This window comes from Dendrobates tinctorius, unplaced genomic scaffold (assembly GCF_039654945.1).
Source record: "Dendrobates tinctorius isolate UK_male_01 unplaced genomic scaffold, ASM3965494v1 ptg000083l, whole genome shotgun sequence".
Classification (NCBI taxonomy): Eukaryota; Metazoa; Chordata; class Amphibia; order Anura; family Dendrobatidae; genus Dendrobates; species Dendrobates tinctorius.
The window spans coordinates 27,662,525-27,669,477 of NW_027361751.1; positions in this window are offsets into that span (position 1 = coordinate 27,662,525).

Genomic DNA, 6,953 nt, shown 5'->3' on the forward strand with positions numbered 1-6,953 from the left:
GCCCATTTGCCATTTCTTTCTACCCTAGCAGGAGGAGATGTCAGAGGGTCGTGGTAGTGAGGGAAATTCAGCAGACGCTTAAGATTACAAGATGTAGATCCAAATCCAGGACTGTCCACTGCATCTGGGACACTGGAGACTAGAGATGAGTGGATCGATTCACGGGTCTGTTGTAAAGCGGGCAAGTCATTGTTACCAGGCAGCTCGATGAGGGGGATACATTACATTTTGTGGGGGGACTGCTTTATATTCTGTGTGGGGGCTGCATTATTTAACCTAATGATGTCCCCGACGCAGCTTTTGATTAGCCAGAGCTGGAGGGTTATCATCTGTGCATCCTGCTCCTCTCTAATTGGGACCTGTGGATTAAACTCTTGCTCATTCATTCACAGTCGGAGCCACCTGAACTTTCTCGTCTTTATATAGTTTCACTGCATGACATGTGGCTTTTTGTGTCTGTAGGCAGTATTCACACGTTGCAGAAATACTGTGTTTTTTGTTTTCTGCAGATGTCCCCACCAAGCTCCAAAATAACAATCTTCTTCCCCTAATTTGATGTGTTTCTGGTGCAGATGTGAGTCTGGGTTTTTTAATATGTTTTATACCATAGGGAAGCTTTGCACTTAAAAAAGTAACTGCAGTTTTTTACATGCATTTTTTTTGGCCTCCACATAGAAGACAAGAGAGGAAAAAGCAACAAAACCTGGTAGCGCCCTTGGGTGCACAGCGGGCGCAGTTTTCATGAAATCACATCCATTTTGCTTGGCAGTTAAACAGAATTTTAAATCACGCCTTTTTTTACATCATTTACCAATCCCCGGAAGTAATACGATCACTGTGTTGTGCGTGTCGTTACAATTAGGCCGTAGTCACACTAGAGAGGAATACAGACAAGTGCTATATGAGAAAAAAAATCACATAGGACTCGGAGCACTGTTAAACTATGGGGCAGCTCCCATCACGTTTTTTTTCTCGGCTGTATTATACGTGCGAGTGAAATAGCAGCAAGCTGCAATCTGCAGCGTATATCGGCCGAGTCTTGCCAATACAAGTCTATGGGTGCGATAAAAAAATGGACACCACACGGACCATTCGTGTGACTTGTGAGAAATACGCAAACATTTTCCAGGTGACAGGAAATTGAATCATCCATTATCAGGAAGCTTTGGCATGCAAATTTCCCTGGAAACCTCTAGAAAAATCCAGGAACGCACCTCCACGGAGTCCAGCAGCATGGCCAGACACATAAACATGGAGATGCTCATAGTTCTGGTTCAGGAGAGGCCAGAAATATGGGACCAGCTTGATGCACATTATGCAGACCGTGCACGCAAGGATGCAGCATGGAGGTGAATCTGCACCCAAATGTTCCCCGACTTTGAGGAAAGACCTCATGAGTAGTGTTGAGCATTCCGATACCGCAAGTATCGGGTATCGGCCGATATTAGCGGTATCGGAATTCCGATACTGACTTCCGATACTTTTGTCATATCGGATACCGGAATCGGAATCGGAAGTTCCCATCATGCTATGAGCCTGCTTGCTTTGATTAAGCCAATGGGAATCCTCCGAAGTGTGGGCACATCCTGTTAGGCATGTAGGCATGTTAACTATTGGCATGGCTGTGATTGGCTGCCGAAATGATGTCATGATGCACTATAAAAGCCACCGCAGCCGCCATTTCTGGTTCACTCTGCTGTGAATTCAGTTAGGGACAGGCTGCTGTAGAAGACTGTGAGGGACAGTTAGAAATAGCGATTCCACCAAACATCTAGTGCTTTACCCAGGCTACATAAACCACCACTGTAGCCTTCTTTGCCCTAGCAGCAGTGTTCACAGCTGTCTGCAAGGGCTGTGTGAGTGCAGCTCACGCTGTGGAGTGGGTCCTGCAGCCACGTCAGGTTGTAGGCTGCCCAGCGTGCCTCACTGCTGCCTCATACATCTTTTAATTTTTGAGCTGCATTTTTTACATAATTTCAATCTAGTGTGCTTCCATCCGTATCCATAAACGTTGGTTGCAAACACTAGTAGTAGACAGCGGAGCCTTTCTGCAGCCTTTCAGTGCTAGTGTCCACTTTGCTGCACTGTTCACGGCTGTCTGAGAGGTCTCTGACTGTGTGTGAGTGCAGCTCACGCTGAGTAGTGTGTCCTGCAGCTACGTCTGGTTGTAGGACGCTCAGCGTGTCACTGCCTCACACATTTTTCTTTTATTGCAGCTCATTTTTTCTTCTAGGGGTCAGTTTTGGGCCCGCTTCTTTTTAACATATTTATTAATGACCTTGTAGTGGGCATAGGAGTAGAATTTCAATATTTGCAGATGACACTAAACTCTGCAGGGTAATTAATACAGAGGAGGACAATTTTATATTACAGGAGGATTTATGTAGAATAGAAGCTTGGGCTGATAAATGGCAAATGAGCTTTAATTGGGAAAAATGTAAGGTCATGCACTTGGGTAGAACGAACAAGTTGTATAATTATGTGCTTAATTGTAAAACACTGGGCAAAACAGTCACTGAAAAAGACCTGGGTGTATGGGTGGACGACAAACTCACATTTAGTGGCCAGAGTCAAGCAGCTGCTGCAAAGGCAAATAAAATAATGGGATGCATTAAAAGAGGCATAGATGCTCATGAGGAGAACATAATTTTACCTCTATATAAGTCACTAGTGCGACCACACTTAGAATACTGTGTACAGTTCTGGTCTCCGGTGTATAAGAAAGACATAGCTGAACTGGAGCGGGTGCAGAGAAGAGCGACCAAGGTTATTAGGGAACTAGGGGGTCTGCAATACAAAGACAGGTTATTACACTTGGGGTTATTTAGTTTGGAGAATCGAAGGCTTAGGGGTGATCTTATTACAATGTATAAATATATGTGGGGACAATACAAAGACCTTTCTAATGATCTTTTTACTCTTAGACCTGTGACGGGGACAAGGGGGCATCCTCTACGTCTGGAGGAAAGAAGGTTTAAGCATACTCACAGACGCAGATTCTTTACTGTAAGAGCAGTGAGACTATGGAACTCTCTGCCATATGATGTTGTAATGAGTGATTCACTACTAAAATTTAAGAAGGGACTGGATGCCTTTCTTGAAAAGTATAATATTACAGGGTATATACACTAGTCTCCTTAATATTGCGTTGATCCAGGGAGCTAGTCTAATTGCCGTATGTGGAGTTGGGAAGGAATTTTTTTCCCCAATGTGAAGCTTACTGTTGCCACATGGGGGTTTTTTGCCTTCCTCTGGATCAACATGTTAGGGCAAGTTAGGATAGGATATGGGTTGAACTAGATGGACTTAAAGTCTCCCTTCAACCTTAATAACTATGTTACTATGTTACTATTAGTGTGCATCCATCCGTCTCCATCTACGGTGGTTGCAAACACTATATAGGAGTACACAGCGGAGCCTTTCTGCAGCCTGTCAGTGCCAGTGCCCACTTAGCTGCACTGTTCACGGCTGTCTGAGAGGTCTCTGACTGTGTGAGTGCAGCTCACGCAGAGTAGAGTGTCCTGCAGCTACGTCTGGTTGTAGGACGCTCAACTTGCGTCACTACCTCACACATATTTGTCTTTGAGTGCAGCTCATTTTTTCTTCTCCTATTAGTGTGCATCCATCCGTATCCATCAACATTGGTTGGTTGCAAACACTATATAGGAGTAGATAGAGGAGCCTTTTTTTCTGGCTTGTGCCCTGCCGGCGCAGCCAGATTAGTATTACCCAATTTTTTTGGAGCCTCATCTTTTGCATTGAGGGTTACCTGCCTGCATTGTAATAGCTCCAAAAAGTTGGTGATACTATCAGTTTCAATTCTTTGTTCACATACTTTGAGTTTGTTTCCAACAAAGAAACCACAAAAAAAGTTCACCAAACACTACATTTGGAACTTGTGTAGGCCACATCAGCTCCTATTAAAGTGTAGTCCACACACACACACTTCATAAAATTAGTGTTTCTTGTACCTGTAACCAGCTGTTCAGGAATAAGCACACTAAGGCCCCCCTTTGTACTTTTCTGCCTATCTTAAGCAGTCTGGCAAGATGAAGAAGGCAGGGAGTAAGGCGCGTGGGCGTGGGTGTGGGCATGGAGTTTCAGCAGGGAGAGGGCTTGGGGATTCTGCAGGTAGAGGACGTGGGGATTCTGGGCCTGCTGCGGGCACCAGTGGATCAGCATCCCCCAGTTTTAGCAGGCAACAGTCCTTTATGCGCAGCTTTGTAGGACCTCAACGTACCCCACTGCTGCGGGAGGAACAAATTGAACCCGTTGTCGGATGGATGGCAGCTAACGCATCGACTTCAATTACTTCCACAGCCTCTCAGGACCAGAGCACCGAAGAGCAACCATCTGTCTCTTCACCACCTGCCAAAGTGCCCAGGCAGTCAGAGAGACATGGACAGGAGCCATCACAGTCTCTACTTCTGTTCTCGGAATCTGTTGGCTTGGAAAGAGGGGGCCAGCCAAGCAGCATTCCTGAATGTGAAGAAGAGGGAGTATGCAGTGATGCGCAACTTCTTTGTCCCTCTGAATCTGAAGAGGCGAGTGGGCCAGTGCCTATGGTCAGCACACCTCAGTACGCATCAGATGATGACGAGACTCAGTTGCCACTTTCTGGTGCGTACGGTGCTGGCGAGACAACCCCGGAGAAGCAGCTGTTTGAAGAGGGGAGGGAAGATGATGAGGTCCTTGACCCATCATGGCGTGAGGAACAGGAAGGTGGTGGGAGCAGCTCGGAGGAAGAGATTCCCCTACCGGCCAAAACAGGAGGCAGAGGGAGGGGGAAGACTTGGTTGCCTGTACCCTCCACTTCGGCACCCGTTAGGAGCATTCCTCATTCCAAAGGCAAAACGGGCGCTCCCAAGACTTGCAGTGCGTGGTCCTTTTTTGACACAGTTGCAGATGACATTTGCTTTGTCAAATGCAAGCTGTGTCATCAGATAGTCAAAAGAGGGAGAAATGTCAGCAACCTCAATACCACAAATATGTGGAAACATGTGCGCACCAAGCACGAGTTGGAGTTGCAGAGACACCCTGAAGACGTAGGCCAACGTACAGCACCACCTACCACCTCTTCAGTTCGTGTTGGGGCCTCTTCCTCCAGCTCACACACTGCTGGTTCGGCTTCCTCACAGGATCGCCAAGGAAGAACCTCTGCCACTGTTGTCCGGAGACCCTGTCAGATTCCACCCATAGCACCACGTTCCCATCCATCACAGCCATCGGTAGCACAGGCATGGGATAAAAGGCGCCCTTACTCGGCAAACCATCCCCGAGCACAGTCTCTGAATGCTGGCATTGCCAAACTTCTGGCAGCTGAAATGCTGTCATTCAGGCTGGAGGACACTGACACCTTCCGGGACTTAATGGCATTGGCAGTCCCCCAATACAACGTGCCGAGCCGCTTTTTTTTCCGCAGGCGAGCCGTCCCTGCCCTGCAGAAACATGTTGAGGGCAAAATAAAACATGCGCTACTAAACGCCGTTAGTAGCAAGGTCCACCTGACCACCGATGCGTGGACCAGTAACCATGGACAGGGACGATACCTTTCCCTCACTGCCCACTGGGTCAATGTTGTGGAGCCGGGTACAGATCTGGAGAGTGGCGCTGTACGTGTTCTTCCAACGCCACGGATTGCAGGACTCCAGTCTGTACACATAGACTCCTTGTTAAATATTAATAATCCGTTAATTTCTTATAAGACTCAGTTCTGTACATTGCTTTAGCTTACACGACATAGGCTATTTTTAAGCTTGGCTCATGGTAGAAAGACAGCTCCATATATGTAGAGACCACGTGCTTTAGGAGACGTATATAATTCATGGATAACTGTAGAGGGTGCTGTCTTCTTCCCTCATCATCATGAGACACAGACGCAAGATGACATAACTCAACAGCTGGTATGTTACTTAACTACGAAGAAGCCGAACTGAGAGACAGACGCCATTTGCCATGTGAGATCCCGGAGAGAAAGAAGAATACATGCTGCTTTGCTATGAACTATGGACAATTTCTCTTTCACCTATTTTTATTCACCTGTTTTTCTGTAATAACCTTTCTTTGATGGAAGAATCCAAATAAACCACTATATTTTTATCTGGTAACTAGTCCTGAGTATTTTACAGGATAAGCTTTATTTTACATTGGCAAGCCAGCCATATCTGAATTTTTGTACTTTTTTGCGGATTTCCCTCCACTTGCCCAAACGGGGGATTGGACTTTGCTAACGTCAAATCATATGTGCAAGTTATCGGGAATTCCACTACTTACAAGAATCACACAGAACCTAGAAGTAAGAATTGCCAGATAGATTGAGAAGTACTACAAGTGCCAAAGTGCCAGACGTGCTGAAACCAAGACAACAGGAACCCAGCGTTGTCCATCAAAGGAACAAGCTGAGACATTTCAAGGTAAGATAAAATGGATGTCATTAATTGTCTTGCTAAGCAGAGTAAATTGAAATTTAAGTCTGTAGACAATTCTAATTCAGAAGTTTTATGGTTAAGTTTATATGCCGAGTGTGAACTCGAGAATCAAAGGTTAGATTCTAAGTTTTTCAATAGAGAAAGAGAGAGATTAAAAAATATTCTACAGATGGTAGATATATTTCATAGATCTGTGTCAGAGAAATCCAAAAATGATTGTTGTGATGTTCTCGAGATTGGCTGTAAAGTTAGGGAGATTGACTATAATCAAGTGTCTGTAGCGGCCATTGAAGGTGACCTTACAGACGTGGAACAAGATGGAGAAGTAGGAGGAGACTTCAGAACTGACGTAGAGGACGTACAAGGGAAAGACGTACCACTAAAAATAGAAGACTCACAGGCCCAAATCCGAAGTAGCGTGAGGAAGGATTTGATAAAGATATGCCAAATAATACCTGCTTATGACAACAAAATAGATGTTTGTAGAAACTCTGAGATTTTTGAAAGTTGTTCTGATAAATTTGA